Source organism: Haemaphysalis longicornis, unplaced genomic scaffold (genome assembly GCF_048455015.1).
Source record: "Haemaphysalis longicornis isolate Haplotype H1 unplaced genomic scaffold, Haemaphysalis longicornis Haplotype H1 scaffold_1, whole genome shotgun sequence".
NCBI classification, from domain to species: domain Eukaryota; kingdom Metazoa; phylum Arthropoda; class Arachnida; order Ixodida; family Ixodidae; genus Haemaphysalis; species Haemaphysalis longicornis.
In genome coordinates, this window is record NW_027526203.1 from 185,259,543 (window position 1) to 185,276,963 (window position 17,421).

A 17,421-nucleotide genomic window follows, 5' to 3' on the forward strand; every position below is an offset into this window, starting at 1 on the left:
GGAGGGAAACGGACAGCCACATGTTTGTCCGCTAGAATAAAGCTCGAGACCTTCAAGCTTTAACTCGATCTGGGACGGACGCATGTCTTTCGCTTGGAGGAAGAGTAGTAATTGAAGAAGCGTCGGCCCTAACCGAAGCGTGAATAAGCGCGAAAACAATAGACAGTCGCTGCCGCCGCCATTGAGTCTGGTAGTTCCAGCTCGTCGAGTAGCTTCGAATCCCTCCCGGATGAACGGCAACTTGCCCGCTTGGAACGCCGACGTGGGGCAATATTGTTCATCCTAATGGGCTTTAGAGCGACACTTCCGACGGTTTCTTTCGCTTCTAAGCCAGTGCAGATAACCGGTTGCCGACGTGCACGCGTAAAGAGGAGTGGGGGGTGGGGGAGGCGGAGGGCGTTCTCGCGATGCTATAGGTTTCATGTCCTTACAGATGACATGTCCGTTGTGCTGGCGGTAGTTTTAAACGTAGACGTCAAGCTGCCCAATGCGACTTGTCCGGTGTCCTCTCAGTGGTCGAGCGGATTGGGTTGCTGTGTGATACAAACACTAAGATGCCAACGACGCGGGAGTAAAACAGACTGGCACATGTTTGTCCGCGCGACTGAAGCTCGGGTCCGTCCAAGTTTAATTGAGCTAATTGGCTAGGAAGTATGCTTAATCACAAATTACCAACAAACGTGCTTTCTTTCGTGCACTCCGGGGGCTGCGTCTAGCTTCGCAGGTCATCCTTCTTCCCAGAATGGAAGGGCGCTAATTTTTTCTTTATATGCGTATTTCAAAAATTCCACCAATGCGCGTAGTGATTGCATGCTGGTCTATCACAGAGTTGAGCTCTTCTTCAAAATACCTCAAGGACCGCTTCACGGTGTTTACAAAAGCACTCTGATGTTCTCTTCCTCTCCTTCCTACGTTACCCAGCTACTGCTGTTTTCTAGGTGGTCCCGTCGCCATTGTTGGCGAGGGTAGTACCGCTAACCCGCGAAAAGGTGCTCCCACGTGTAGGCTCAGCTGTTCACTTCGTTTCATGTCTGCTCTCATGAACCCGTAGGCGGGGCTGTTAGGGCTGATCCCGTGACCTAATGGCAGACTCAACGACGATGAATGCCACACCCCGAAGAAGAGACAAAGGAAGTCTCTATTCAGAATTTCTCGTTAGCATGCGTTACCTGTCCTGCGTTTCCTCCAATGGAACGACGCTCGCGTTCATAACATTTGCCTGGTATTTCCCGCCGCTACGGAGAATACTTTACCGCCTTCACCCCTTCGCTTCGGCTGATTTGCCGTTTCAGCTTGTCGCCAACTGCCTTGCCTTGCTCCTAACGCGCGACTGTGGCCGAACAGGTGTTGCTCTCCCCTCCTGCGCATGACGACCGCAGCAATATCGCACCACTGATTTATTTACGACCCACCGACCGACCAACCGACGGACTGACGGACGGACGGACGGACAGACAGACAGACAGACAGACAGACAGACAGACAGACAGACAGACAGACAGACAGACAGACGTCAGTGTTGCCATGCACCTGCCTAAGATATAGACCTGGGTCTGCAAAGCCTGCAAATAAACTTATGCTGAGAAATAGGAGGTATGAAGTGCTAAGAGGGACACTGAGGTGAATTTGTCAAACTTTTGTTCGAAGGGCGGAAAACATAAAAATACCAAGCGACGTCTGCAGCAATCGCGACTACAGTAACGTACAATGACGCGCAGTTTCCTTGTGCGACGTAGAATGACGCCCAGTTTTCTTGTATAGTGTTGTCGCGACCGGCGCAGAGTCAACCAGCCGTGACAGCATTTGGGATCGAACTGATTTTTACTACCACAGCGCGAGCGCACGGAAGCGTATGCCTCGTGCTTCCGCCTTCGTCGTTGTCGTCGTCTCGGCGCGGCCGACCTGTGCCGCTACAGGGCTTCCCCCCCTATAGCCGGATGCCGTTGTTTAAGCCCACGTGACAGTTTTCGACGGTTGAAGGTGCGAATTCTTGGGCATGTTTGTTGAGACGGGGAAGGTCTGGCTGGGTCGGAGAGAGGCGACGTATGTGGGCTTTTCCCGGTCAGCGGCGACGACGTCTTGGCAGTGTTGTACACGTTCCTGTAAAACAGGAACGAAAGCTCGTTCCCCGTTCCTCCCAAATTTTGAAACGAGTTCCCGTTACAAGTTCCTTTATTGCGAAAGGAACGCGTTCCAGTTCCACCTCGAAGATTGGAACGTGTCGTTACAATAACGTTACATTACACCACGAAACCCGAATATTTGTACACAAATAATCACGTGATTCACCCTTTAACTCTCACTCAAACTCACAGGTACTCATCAAAGTAAAAGTATAACACAAGTTGAAACCGATTAACTAAAGCAACTCTGAACGCTGGCCGCCGGCCTTCGGACGGCCTCTTTCAGGTATTGTCCATACGGCACGCGACGAAATTCAGTCCAAAAATGAAGAAATTCTTGTCCTTTATTAAACACAACTGGTGGGCTAGTTGCTGCATTACGATTTAAAAATATAGCGCTACTTGGACAACGACACAAATGAAGAACGACGAGACAAGCGCTCACTTGCAACTAACATTTATTCAAACATCCTCTCGTATTCATACATGTGTCACAAGGAGCATGCCCACTGGAATACACTAAATGGAAAGCACCAAGCAGATGATGGACACAATTGAAGTGACGTTTCCCGAAATTTAAACTCTGTGGCACGCAAAAGCACACATGTGTCGCTAACGCACTTGTCCCCTTTTTTCTTAATATAGAACGCTTTCAAGAACTCCCTCGCTACTGTACTATCACTTCTGCCGAAATTCGAATCTGGCATACATGTATAAATCTAGTATACATGCATACATGTATAAATACCTGTATAAATACGACACGATGTTTCAATAAATGTTAGTTGCAAGCGAGCGTCGTTCTTCATTTGTGTCGTTGTCCAAGTCGCGCTCTATTTTGCAATCATTCCTGTCCTTTCCAAGCAAGTTGTGTGCAATACAAAAGGACCTGGTGCTCCCGTTGACCCACTCCCGCCAGATCTGCGACAGACCGCGCCGTGCGAACTGCGCGCGTAGTCTGGACAACTTCGAGCAGGACAACATCGCGAGACACTGATGTGCGCCCAGCTCTATTGATAGCCAATGACCCTTCTAACGAGTTACCGTTACAGTTCCACCCACCCTTAAGGAAACGGTGGCGTTCCTCCGTTCCTCCAAAAAGGAACTAGCTCCAGGAACTCCGTTCCGTACAACACTGCGTCTTGGCGGCCGTTGATGTCGAGGGTGAAAGTCTTCGGGTGCCGCTCGATGACGCGGTATGGGCCATCGGAAGAGCGAGGGAGGGGTCGACGGGCACCGTCGCGGCGCACGAATACGTGAGTGCAGGAAGAAAGGTCCTGGCTCACGAAGATGGAGTGGTCGCTGCGCTGTCGAGGAAGCACGGACCGGATTTTCTCGAAAAAGCGACGGAGGTCTGCCACGTAACCGTTGGGGTCCGAAGGTCCATCGGCAGGCGGAGGTATGAGGAAGTCGCCCGGGAGACGAAGAGGGTAGCCATTGACCAGCTCGGCTGATGTGCGACGCAGGTCAGTCTTAAAAGCCGAGCGTAGTCCGAGCAATACGAGGGGAAGGTGGTCGGCCCAATGTTCCCTTGGCTCGTAGATGGTAAGAGCTGCCTTGAAAAGGCGGTGCAAACGTTCCACCATCCCGTTGGCAGGCGGATGGTAGGAGGTGGTGTGTCTGTGGCGTACTCCCAATATGGCAGTGAGAGCGTTGAACAGGACGGATTGGAATTGACGCCCGCGATCAGTGGTGACAACAGCAGGGCAGCCGAAACGGGACACCCAACCACGAACAAATGCTTTGGCGACTGTTTCCGCCCTGATATCAGGGATTGGGATTGCCTATGGCCAGCGCGTGAAGCGGTCCACGCACGTCAACAAGTAGGTGGCGCATCGCGACGGTGGCAGGGGGCCGACCAGGTCAATATGTGCACGTGCGCGAAACGGCTGTCCGGTGGATGGAATGGCGAGGCAGGAGTGACTGTGCGCCTTGTTACCTTGACACGTTGGCACTGGAGGCAGGTGAGTGCCCACCAGCGGACATCGGCATTCATGGAGGGTCAGAACCACCGAGCTGTAACGAGGTGTTGAGTTGCTCGGATGCCGTGGTGGCTCTTGCCGTGCAAGGCGTCGAAACGGCTCGACGAAACGCCGGTGGAACATAAGGCCGGGAGACGCCGGTGGATGTCTCGCATGTGATTGTGCCTTCGGTAAATTACAACGGCACATCTGTGAAAGTCAGCGTGGAGGTGTCAGAGCGGCGTTGCTGGAGCTCAGTGTCTTGTTGCTGTGCAGAAGCAAACTCTTCCATGGAAATCGGCTAGGGTGAAGGCGAAAGGGCTCCCACGCGAGACAGCGCGTCAGCACCAGTGTTGATCGGGCCGCTGACATGGCGGAGATCGACAGTAAACTCCGAGACGAAGGAGAGGTGTCAGATCTCACGCGACGAGTACGAGCTGTGGTTGCGCTGGAAGGCGAACGTCAGGGGCTTGTTATCTGTTAGGATGTAGAAGTCCCTGCCTTTCAAGAAATGCCGGATATGTTTGATGGCAAGGTAGACCGGCAGTACCTGGCAACCGAAGGTGCTGTACCTTGTCTCGGCAGGTTTCAGCCTCTGGGAGTAAAAACCAAGTGGCTGACAACCGGAGACCAACTGCTCAACCACAGCACCGACAGCCACGCTGGAGGCGTCGGTGACAAGGCGAAGTTGAGCGTCAGTAACGGGGTGTATAAGCATGGCAGCGTCGGAGAGGGCCTTTTTCGCAGCAGAAAAGGCGGACGCTGCCTGCTCGCTCCACTCGAAGTGCTCCGAAGGGCCTTTCTTGGTGGCCAGTAGATCAGTGAGGAGTTGGACTAGTGCGGCAAATTCGAGAATGAACCGTCGATAGAAATTTAGCAGGCCCAAGAATTCTCTCAGCTTCTCAATTGAGGTGGACTGTGAAAAGTCCTGGATGGCCCTCACCTTCGTGTCGAGATGTCTGATGCCCTGTGGAGTGACCAAGTGACCCAGGAACTCTATGGTCTGCACGCCGAAGACGCACTTTTTGGGGTTTATGACAAACGCATATTCGTCAAGCCGAGTGAAAAGCGCTCGCAAGTGCACTTCGCGCTCGGATGGTGATGAGCTCTCGACCAAGATGTCGTCAAAGTAGGCGACGACAAAATCTGAACCACGGGTAACCTCGTGGATGGCACGTTGAAAGGCAAGCCGAAGGGCATGCGGACATATTCGAGGAGAGCGAATGGGGGATGGCAATATTTGGAATGTCTGCTGGCTCCACAGGTATCTAGTAATAGGCTTTGACCAAGTCCACCTTGCTGAACATCTTGCAGCCTGCCAGATTCGCGGTGAAGTCCTGCAAATGCGGGAGCGGGTACCGGCCTGGCACGGTGATCGCACTAAGGGCACGGTAGTCACAGCAGGGCCTCCAGTCACCGGGGTCCTTTTTGGGTACCATATGCAGGGCTGGCGCGTAGTTGCTTAAGGATGGACGGACAATTTCCAGTTCCAGCATGTGCTCGAACTCTCGACGAGCAATGGCGAAGCGCGATTCGGCGAGACGACGCGCTCGAGCTAGACAGGGGATCCCTTCGTGACGATGTGGTGAGTGATGGTGTGCTTCACCGGGGACTCTCTCGTGTGGGGTCTTGTGATGGCGGGAAAATCTGCAATTATCTTCTCGTAGACGGAAGATGGCACAAAGTCCGATCGCCGTGGCAGAGGAGAGAACACCATGAACCGAAAGGCTCGTCGTCATGTCCACGAGGCGTCGATATTGCACCTCCACGGCCAGCTTGTAGAAAGCCAGGAAATCAGAACCGAGAATGGGCTGCTTGATGTCGACAATTGTGAAAAGCCACCGCAAGGTGCGACGTAGGCCAAAATTGATTGTGAGCGACCGCTGGCCGTAGGTGTTGATCGGCGAGTTGTTGACGGCGATTAACGGGGAGGTCATTATCGGCGCCGTCAGTCTAGCGAAGAGGCTGGTATGACGTTGGCCTCTGCTCCCTTATCGACCAAGAAGCGGTGGCCGGCAACCTTGTCGGTGACGTAGAAGAGGCGGCTGACTGCGTGACCGGGTTCGCTGGCCGCCGCCAGTGTCCGGTCTCCCAGTTTCCCGTCCATGAGCAAGGCTGGCTGCACTTGCGGGCAGAAGCGCCGAAGGTGCGGTGATACGAACAACCGCCCGAAGGGCTAGGCTCACCGCGTGTTACGGAGGAGCGACGTTGAGAACGGGACGGGGAGGGGGAGTACCGTCGGTCGCGGGATGCACGTCGGCGTCGGTGCAAGAGGGGTGCGAGGTATGACAGCTGATCGCTGATTTCATCCATGCGGCTCTCAAGTCGACCAAGACTGGAGTCGTTCCTTGAGGTGGAGGGTGTATTGGTGACTGTGGTGATGCTTGGGGACCGGGAATAGTCCGCGATGCTGTCAGCCAGTTCCGCGAGTTGGCAAAGTGGCATGTCCGCGGCTGCCGAAGTACCAATACGAAGTTCTGTGAGAGGCGTTGAAGGAAGAGCTCCGAAGAAGTGGATTGTTGAGGTCCTGGCCATGATCGCCCAAAAGCTGCCGCATGCGATGTAGCAGCTGCGACGGTCGTCTGTCGCCGAGCTCCTCGGTGTTCAGAAGCTGCTGCAGCCTGCTGCGCTGCGACTCCGACTTGTGTCTGATGATCGCTGCATTTAGGTGGTCGTACGGCGCTACAGGATGTGGGGCATCGAGGTTGTCGGCCAGCTCGTCCGCGATGCTGCCTGGTAAGGAGGTCACGACGCTGTTATTTTCGTCTTCTGGCTAGTGATGCAATGCAGACGAAAGCGCGCTTCGACTTGCGTGAACCATGTCCGGGGATTCCGAGTCCAAAACGGGGGTAAAGTAGTGCCGTGCACAGCCGCGGCTGCAGCGTAAGCAGGCGGAGCTGCTTCGTGGGCGGGCGGAGCAGCTTCATGGTCACCGCCGGGCTGTAGTTGGACCGCAGAATCTGGCGAGGCCGAAGGGTCCGACATGGCGCAGTCAGAAGAGGCGAGTTCGGTCCACGTTACCAATTCATGTCGCGCCTGCGCAGAGCCAACCAGCCGCGACAGCGGTTGGGCTTGAAATGATTTTTATTGTTGTTCTTGTTTCACGTCTTATGGCGCATACGCACACGGGGGATTGGCCAGGAATCGAGCAAGAACGGGGCTAATTCGCCCGCTCACAACTTGAAAGTGGATACCCATCCGTTAACATCCAGTAACAGCGCGAGATTAGAGGGGAGAATTGGCTAAAAATTGAAAGTGGCGGCGGAATTTCAGAAAACATATCCGTAATAATAAAGGCTAACAGGGCAGACGCCTGGTGTCAGACACATATGCATGAATGGCTGCAGCCACCCAGTGGCGTAACAAAGGGGGGGGGGGGGGGCGGGGGGGGGGGTACAAGGGCCCCGGGCGCCACTTGAAAGGGGGCGCCGAACCGAGTCTTCCCAACATGTGCCCGAGGGGAAAAAGGGGCCGCGGGTTACCGTACGTCACCACAGCGGGGCGGCACTGCCGCAAAAGTCGCTGTTGAAAAGTGCACCAGTTTGGGATTGTTGGCACATCATTGTAGCCAAAGAAGAGCGCTGAGCAAGGACTACAAGAGGGGTCACACATGGGGCTCAATGTCGGGGGACACGCACTGGGCGTGAGCGCCCCGCGCACCGCCCGGCATAGCGCCCCGTATATATCCCCCTGTGTCCGACCTTGTCTTCCTCAGCACTATTCTTTTGCTACAATGTCGCTGTTCAAGCAGTCAGTATTTTCCTTGTCACGAAGTGGCGCCACCTATGTGAGAATATCCAGTGTGCGTGCGTTCTGCATGTATGCATGGGCTTTCATCCGTTTTCGTTTTGTATTCCAGAAGCGGGCGCTGGGGTGGGGGGCGCTCTTAAAATTTGCACCCTCACAATTCGATCAACCCGTTGCAGGTATTCTTACAAGGCGAGGTGAACTACGTGCAGTAGATTGTAGGGAGCCTCTTTTATTTTCACACCAAAGCGTTATGGGCGTGTTCCATCAACAATTCTACCCACCGCGAATGCTCAGTGGAAGGCGCGCTCCTGAGGTTGCGCGGTTGCCTCCTAATAGCAGCCATAGCGATTATTTTTCTGATTAGGTTGAAACACTGAAACACCCAATAAACAACCGGTCAATGCAAAACCACCGATTTAAGAAGTTAGGCGATGGTCGGGAGCCGCTCGTGGCTAAGCTATCTTCTTCCAATCAGGCAGCATTTTGCATTTGTTGCCTAGTTTTTTTTTTCCCGCTCAGATCAACTACCGTATCTCCTTTGGAGGAAGAAAAGCAATTTAACAAGTAGAAGGCACCCAAGAGCATTACACTTCACGAAAATGCAAAAACTCACCGAATGTGTTTCACGTAGTGTAAATAAATTTAATCGGTACCGCAGGAATAACTGGTGTTGTCCTTCAATCACAGACAGAAAAAGAAGAGCACAAGTGGCGTGAAATTTTGACCAGAGTCCTCGACTGGATAAAATTCCTTGCTACTCACAACTTAGCATTGCGAGGGCATCGAGAGTCTTCAAACAGCCACGAGAGCAGCGTCGCAAATTTTTTTGGTCTTTTGAAGTTGCTGTTTTTGACCCCGTCGTGAAGCAACACTTCGGATACGTTGAATGTCATCCCGGGTACACATCGTATCCATCACGTCTTGCCCAAAATGAATTCATCCACATGATGGCTGCCGGAGTTCGCGAGTCCTTGTTCCAAAGAATCAGCAAATACAAGTATTATGGCATTATGTTGAACCCGACTCTCTACCAGGAGCACCGTGGACACACATCACAGGCTGTGCGATATCTGGAAGTTTATTTGCGATATCTGGAAGTTTATAAAAAGGTAATGTTGCGGAGTCCTTCTTCGGTTTTATCTAGGTAAGGAAGAAACATGCTGAGAGCTTTGTTGAGGTGATGTTACGCAAGCAAGAAGCAGACAAAATGGACCTACAGGACTGTCGGTCACAGTGCTACGACAACGCTGTCGTAATGGCTGGACAAAAAAGTGGTGTCAGTCCAAGAATGGCGAAAAAAAAATTGGCAATCTTCGTAAACTGCGGCAATCACTCGCTCAGCCTGGTTGGAGTACATTCTTCAAAGCAAGGCACCATGATGATGAACTTTTTTGGAACCACCGAATCGCTTTACGTGTTTTTTTCTTCTAGCTCAGCGCACAGTTGGGAGAAACTAAAAGATGCTGTGCCTGTTGTTGTCAAGTCAGAGTGGCAGACCGACCAGACGGCGTGCAAGGGTCGAAGCGATGAATCCGGTGGCGGTGGTTGTGGTTTGCGGGGGAGAAAAAGGAAAGGAAAAGCACTGTGGATATTTTGAGCTCGGCAGGGAGCGCACCTGCATACAACCAATTGTGCAGGGGAAGGGGAGTAAAGGGGGAGTGACAGAGGGAGAGAGAGAGAAGAAGAAAGGGATAAAGAGAGCTGTCAGTCCGGGCACATCAGTTCGGGCACTGCACTCCGGGCTACAGCGGCTGCGTGAGGCCGGTCGTCTCCAGGTAATGGAGCAGATGGGTGAAGGAGACACTTGAAATTTCCCAAGTAACGGCAAATAGCGGCGAAGAAACAAGCGAAACGACAAGTGAAGCCAAACGTACTATTCCACAAGCGGATGTAAAGTTATGATTTTTTTTGCTCGGCTTTTGGAAGAAGATACTGGTTCGCATAAATCTTGTTCAGAAAAGGCTGCAAGATTCAAAAATGCTTCTTTCATGAGGCTGCCTTAAACATAAAAGTTCTCAGAGATCACTTTCATGACGAAAGGGAAACGGTAGTGAGTGAGGCACCTGATGAATGGCATGGTCTCTGTGACGCGTGGGGTGTCGATGTTAAAAGGCGTTCAAAAAAAAAAAGTCAGATGGCTCGTGAAAAGCCGAAAGGAGGAATGTTAACGGCTAAGCACGGAATAGAGAGGGTCACGAAGTCCACTCTCGACTGTCTTCATTCTGCAATCGACGAGAAGTTTAGTCGCCTGCAAGACACCGATGCCAAGTTTGGCTTTCTCCTGGACATGAGCAAGCCGGGCTACGGCGACGACAAGAATTCATTTCATTTCACTTTATTTCTAATTCCAACATTACAGTTCGAGAAAACAGCTTGGGCCCAAAGCCGAATGCTATCCAATGTTTCGATACAAGGCATTATAACCGGACACAGAATACAAGATGAGAAAACATTGCGAATATCTACAAGAAGATAGGGCATTGTAAAAACATATGGTCACACACTCAAACTTGGGTAGGATAAGACAAATATGCAATTTTTATACACAGATAAAAAAGGCAATATATTGTTAATAGGCTGTAAACTTTCGCTGAACGTAGTGATATTGGCAGAGAAGTGTTTAACGATTTTGTTAATATTTCGGGACTGACTGTAAGTCAGAGATTCATTAAGGAGGGCAAGGAAATGTTCCTTTATCTTAAGGGAAAAGTTAACAGCAGATTTTATGTCCTGGGACAAACTGTTCCAGATTTTGGTACTGATGAAGTGCAGTCGTCGTTCTCCATTTACGTTATTTTTGGGAGGTAAGTTGAAGTTACCAGCAACCAAATTCCTAAATGAATTGTGTTGCTGTCCTAACATAATGAACTAAAAATAAGTAGCTACACCTTTGGCGAGTTTTACTGTACCGACATTCACGCGCACAACCTCTAAAAAAAGTTTTCCATTGCCGACTGCTGCTTTCCGGCGGGTTTCCACAGAAAGTGTCAAGATCTCAAGAACTTGTGCAATTTATCGTACAGTATGAATTCTGTTTCCCAACCGCCGCGTCTTCATTCAGATATAGCATTGCACTTTCTCTCACTGGCTGCGAGAGGTCCTTCAGCAAGCTGAAATTGATACTTTCCTATTTGAGGGCCACAATGCGACAGTTCAGACTTTCTGAACTCTCTCTTCCGAGCGTTCGAAGAGTAGAAACTAAAAAAACGAACTTTGTTGACATTATAGAACAGTCTGCTTTATCCAAAGCACGGGAAGCGCTGCTACAGACTTTACGGAGTGCCTAGTGTATAGTATTCTCATATTGGTGTTATTAATAAAAAATGATGTAAATAAAGCGTTTCAAACTTACAGAACGCGTTTTTCTTGGCAACTTGCTGACGATGAGCATCAGCACTCGTGTCACAAGCGGCAGTGATATGCGACCAGCAGACAACAGCTGGAGATTGCCGGGATGAGTTTTTTAACGTATGGATCATTGGCATTAACATAAAAATGTGGGCATAGTATGCAGATATGAAGTTTGCAAAAAATAATTTTGGGCAACATATTTCATGGTCCTATTTCGTGTCAAGCGAGACAAAAACAGATGACCGACAAGGTCCATTTCTTCTTCCACTTTTCTTTCGAACCTTGTGGCCTCCTGGCGTGTGGTACGATGCATACATATGCTAAGACTGCTATAGTCCACCGTTAGGAACAATCAATAAAAAATCATCCATTCGCTTTCCTAAAACAGCCAGATGGCTGCGATAATAATAATAATAATAATAATAATAATAATAATAATAATAATAATAATAATAATAATAATAATAATAATAATAATAATAATCACTATCTCCCTAATCATGAGGTGCGCGAAAATATATTTGCCATGGGCGCCACACTATCTAGTTACGCCACTGCAGCCACCCCTCTGTGACAATATCCCAGTGATGTTGGCCCTAGCGACAGAAGTACGGGCATGGAGATAGGAAGTACAATTCGTTGTAATGGCCTGATAAGGTGACGTTGTCTGATCATTGAGAAACCGCGGCAATGTAATAAGAAGTGATCTAGTGTCTCATGTTCACCGCAAATAGCACATAGGGCGGAGGAGGCGAGAGCAGACCTGTGCATATAGAAGTCCAGCTGGGGGACCCTACATCTGAAGTTGGTTAACGGGACCTCGCATTGACGAGATTCACACAAATGGGGATTCCAATTATGTTTTAAATGGGAATACTCTTCAAAATTATTGATGACCCCTTCCTGCGTACTCACTAGGCGCTGATATCTTCGGAACCTTGCTCCTGCTACACTAGCCGGAACAGGGCAAAGATCAACCGAAGGGCCATCCAAAGACGATCGCACGAAGGGATCAGCCTCTCCATTAAACATAAACCTTTGTGCGAGGGAACCCAAATGAGGCAGATGTCCCGCAAATGGGAAGGCACCAGGTAGTTGAATGGACGGATCAGGGGGGAGTTTGATTGATTGATTGTGGGGTTTAACGCGCCGACGCAACGCAGGCGATGAGGCGCGCCGTAGTGGAGGGCTCCGGATTAATTTTGACCACCTGGGGATCTTTATCGTGCGCCGAAATCTCGTACACACGGGCGTTTTTGCTTTTCGCCTCCATCAGAAAAGCGGCCGCCGCGGCCGGGAATCGAACCCGCGACCTCGTGCTCAGCAGCGCAACGCCTTAGCCACTGAGCCACCGCGGCGGGTAGGGGGGAATTTTCAGACGAAGCCAAAGCGTAACAGACGGATAGAGAGTCAGTAATTATAACTGTATCTGAGTTCTTCGGACGAACTTCTTTTAAAGCCAGTACTACCGCTAAGAATTCAGCTTGAAATATTGGAGTGAAGTCTGCTAACCGCAGCGAGACTGCCCAGTTCAGCTGTGGACTAAAAATGTCTATACCTGACCTCTCTTCATGTTGCGATGCATCAGTTGCACAATTACGTAACCAGTTAATCTTGCCAAGTGGTCGTTCAGGATTCCTGTAAGATTGCCTTGAGTGTGCACTCTACAGCTTCGCGAAGTGGCCAGCTTCCCGTTCGTGCTCGTCTCCAGCAGATCTGACCGCGCGGCGACGCATTACTGGCGACTTGAACTGTGCCCGCCAGCTAAGCCTCTTGCCCGGCAGTGAGGCGGCCGGCTGCGGTGGCACTCCCTCGCACGTGCTCGGACACCTCGTGCTCCCTCCTCCTGCCTGCATGCTCGCGCACAATGTCGGCGGCAACATCGTCTTCTTCAACGCTCCCACAACTTCCAAGGTCGGCGCTTCATGCTCCCAGTGGTTCCCTGCTGGCCCCCGCTCAACTGGTCCAGGCTTCTCCGCCGATGTCGCTCTCACAAGCTACAGCCTCCACCCCTGCAACTCAGTCCCCTGATGACCCGGATGGTCAAGTTATGGATCAAGACGGCAGCAACCGGGACAACGACGGCCCCTGGAAGATCTGGACTCGAGTCAAGCCCAATCGGAAGACTGCAATCACTCGCCTAGATCGGGTAAGTAGGCCCCGAGCACTCTTCTTGATGAGACCACTCACAAAAATCAGTGTGCGCGCTATACCCAAAAATGCCCTCGCACATCTGTTAGGCGCTCTTGCGCCTACTCCCGAAATGGCCGAACTCGCAACGCACCGCTACGACGTCACCGGAAACTGCATACAGGTTACCTTATATGACCAGGAGCACGCTAACCGCCTCCTTGCAACTACAAGTCTCTGCTTTCAGCACGACAACCGTGTGGTCACTCTTCCTATCGAGGTTAAACACTCCCCCAGCCGTGCGAATACTTCACGTGGAGTCATCACAGTGGAACCTGGAGATTCAAATGAAACAATTTTGAATTGGATTCGCTGTGAGCAAGCTGAGGTCTTGGCGGCGCAACGGATAGGCAAGACGAATCGAGCTGTTCTAACCTTTGCCTCTCCAACGATTCCGAACGTCGTCAAATACTATATGGCTATAGTTAAAGTATCTCCTTATAAGCCCAAGCGAATGGTTTGCTTCGCATGCCACAACATCGGGCACATGGCGAAGTACTGCCCGCATCAACCTGTGTGTCGTAAATGTGGGCGCGTACATGCCGAAGCTGAACCTTGCGAGCGCACACTTTATTGCGTGGCATGTAAAAAGGATGGGCATCTGGCAGTGGACCCCACGTGTCCGGCCCGCTCTGCCTTCTCCCCTCGCACCAATTCAAAAGTGCAAGACGGCGTGTCCTGGGCTGATCGTGTTCGTACTCATGGCAACCCAAGTACCAATGCCGTCGGCGCAGTGTCGTCACCTGCTGCAGCTACAGTTGACACTCCACCTCCACATCCTGAGACAAGCGGCCCCATTCTGCAGACAGTATTGTCCGAACTTGCCAGCCTCCGAACTGAACTTCACCAGCTTCGTGAGGAAAACGCGCAGCTCAAGGCTGAACTTGCAGCATCCAAGCTGGGGTCTCATACCACGCCCACCCATGCAGCTTCCTCGACCTCAATCACGCCCCCAAAAAAGGCTGATTCCCCCTCTACTTCCATTATTGCACCTGCAAAGTCGGCCCTCCGCAATCCCCTTCCCTCCACGCCCAAGCAACGAAAAAGTCGCAGTACTAGTGTCAAGCGTACCCCCACCTCGCAAAAAGCGACCAACACGTACGATATTATGGAGATTCTAAAATTTATTCGCGCTGACATCCAGCAAGAACGGCGCGCTCGAATGGCTGACATGGACAAGCTTCGCACTTTCACAGAAAAATATGCTGAACAAACTACGGCCATGATGAATTACCTCCAAACCCTACCCGGTCCGCCAAATGAAGGCGATGAACCGCCTAGAAAGATAACCCTCTGTGCTACCCTTGGACAATGAAGCGGTCCCTTTGCGTTTTACAGTGGAACTGCCGTAGTTTCAATCAATCGGCTTCTATTCTGTCCAGTCGAGTATCACAAATTCTTCCAGTTCTTATTCTCCTTCAAGAAACCAGATCCATGCCCAAACTTAGAGGATACACCAGTTATTCAGAACCATCAATAACTCATCGTGGCAAGACCACATCACTCTCCCAGCCTCTAGTGGTAGAACAAGCAGCTGTTTTGGTACGATCGGACCTAGGTTGCTGCAAGCTGTCCGTCCCAGGTCAATGTTCGAAGGATCACGAGGTGGTTATCGTGCAGGTTCGCCTACCTGACGGGAAACCAATAATTGCAGCATCCGTGTACTACCGTCCAGTCACCGGCTCGCAAAAATCCATCAACTATAATTGGCTACACCACCTCATTTCGCAGTACCCCCGCACTCCCATTATCATCGGCGGCGACTTTAATGCGAAAAGTACCACATGGGGATATGCCTCTACCGACAGCCGAGGCTCCTGCCTTGAGGCGGCCATTGACGACTGTGGCCTCTCGCTTCTCAATGACCCTACATTACCCACGAGGGTGGGTATTCATCCCAAGCAAAATAACAGTTCACCTGACCTCACCATTTCTACTACTGGGGTGATTCGTGAGTGGAGCACCTATACCACCACTTGGGGAAGCGATCATTACCCGATCCTCCTTACTCTTCGAGGAAAGCGCTTCCGCGCTCGTCAATGCCTTTCGCACATCAACTGGACAGCCTTTCGAAGCAACGTTGATATCCCTGAAAATGCTACCCTGTCGCAATTCACTGCGGCTATACAGTGTGCGAAATCGCAGGCTAAAGAGAAAATCATCTGTGACTCTTCGACATCTGCCCTGGACGCACATCTCACTAACCTCTGGAAGCGCGTGCAATCTCTCACCACTCGTTATCTCACCAATGGAAAACGTCAGCAAGACCTGATCCGGATTCGTCGCCAATATCAAATCATCAGGGAATACCAACGATCCCTTTCCAACGAGCATTGGATTAGCCTTTGTGAGAAGCGTGGTAAAGAACGCGGGCTTTCTAAACTATGGAGCACATTTCGGAGCTTGTCGGGCAAGTTCAAGCAAAAACCCACGTTGTTTGCTTCGCTCACTCTCCGAGACACGCCAGAGGACGTTGAGCGTCGCCTTATTACGGCGTTTTTCCCTCACGCCTCTCTCAGTCCCCACCCCCCGCTGCCGACCATAATGGTTCCAGACGTGGATAGAGATCTGGACGCCCCATTCACCATGGGGGAGCTTAAAGCGGCTCTTCACCAGGGCAAACCACATTCTGCACCTGGTCATGATGGTGTGACATGGCAGCACCTGCGTAACTTGGATGAGTCGGCGCACTTAATACTGCTTGATATAATTAATACTTACTGGGCCTCGGGTGACGTTCCCAATGACCTCAAACTGACGCTAGTTCATCCGATACCCAAGCCAAACAAAGACTCCTCTGTCCTGACTAACCTTCGGCCAATTTCACTCACGCCCACGATTTGCAAACTTATTGAGCGCCTAATCAATAACCGCCTTCAGTATTATTTGGAATACGTGCGTCCGTGGTTTCACCCGTCTCAAACTGGATTCCGTCCTCACCTAAGTACGCACGACTGCCTTTGGCTGCTCCGACGTGTTCTCAATCGCACATCACGGGCTGGCAATCCGGATTACGTCCTCACTTTTGACGTGCGAAAAGCATTTGACAACGTTAGCCAATCGGCGATCCTCGAAGAGCTCGCTATGGCCTTCCCCAGCCAAAGGGCCCAAAACTGGATACGAAATTTTCTTGAAAATCGTCCAATTCGGCTCAACAGCACGCATCCAGGATGGAACCCAAGAACATTTTATCTAGACAGGGGTGTTCCCCAGGGTTCTGTCCTTGGACCCGTTCTTTTTAATTTGGCTATGGCACGCGTCGCCCGAAACCTGTAACGGGACACTGCGGCTCGTTTTGCTATCTACGCTGACGATCTAACAGTGTGGGTTGAAGCCGCCGACTACAAATGCACTGAAGACATGGGGTCAGAATTGCAGGCGGCGGTAAACAGCCTCTCAACCACTCTCCCAACCCTCGGCCTTGAGCTGGCACCAGAGAAGACAGAATTTCTCCTAGTCCACGGTCAGCACCGACCGCCCGCCAACACGCATCATACTATCTACATCGGCGACACACCCATTGCCTCACACTGTGGCCATATCCGTCTACTAGGTGTTCCCCTCGCTAGCCACAACAGTGCTCGGCAATGGATAACGCAGCTGCGCAAAAATTGGAAACCGATGCTGCGCCTAATCTCTCGCTTTTCCAACAAATTTGGTGGCGCCAACCAATCGGCGTGTCTCACACTCTCAAGGGCAGTAGCCGTCGGTCGTCTGACTTATGGCGCCCCGGCTTATGACCTCTCTTCGGCGCACAAGAAGCACTTAGCGGTGCTTTACTGGGCCATGCTTCGTACTATCACCGGACTTCCGAGGTATACTCGCCTTGACGCTCTTGAACGAGCTGCCCCTGTCCCTCCAATGGAAGAGCTCCTTGCGGAAGCCGTGCAACAACATCGGTTTCGGCGGACACTAACACAACAGGGGACTGCACTCTGTGCGTGGGACGAACGTGTACCTCCAGTACTTCCATCGGCCTCACCACCCCCTCCCCCTTGGGTAAGCCCGCCTGTTACAGTTGCCCACCAACGAACCGGAATTCCGCG

General features: G+C 51.5%; 1 protein-coding gene across 1 annotated transcript in view; it reads right to left on the reverse strand.

Moving 5' to 3' along the window:
- LOC144140048 (uncharacterized) overlaps nucleotides 1–17,421 on the reverse strand; it is a 332,419-nt gene that overhangs the window by 258,898 nt on the left and 56,100 nt on the right. The window lies entirely within an intron of this gene.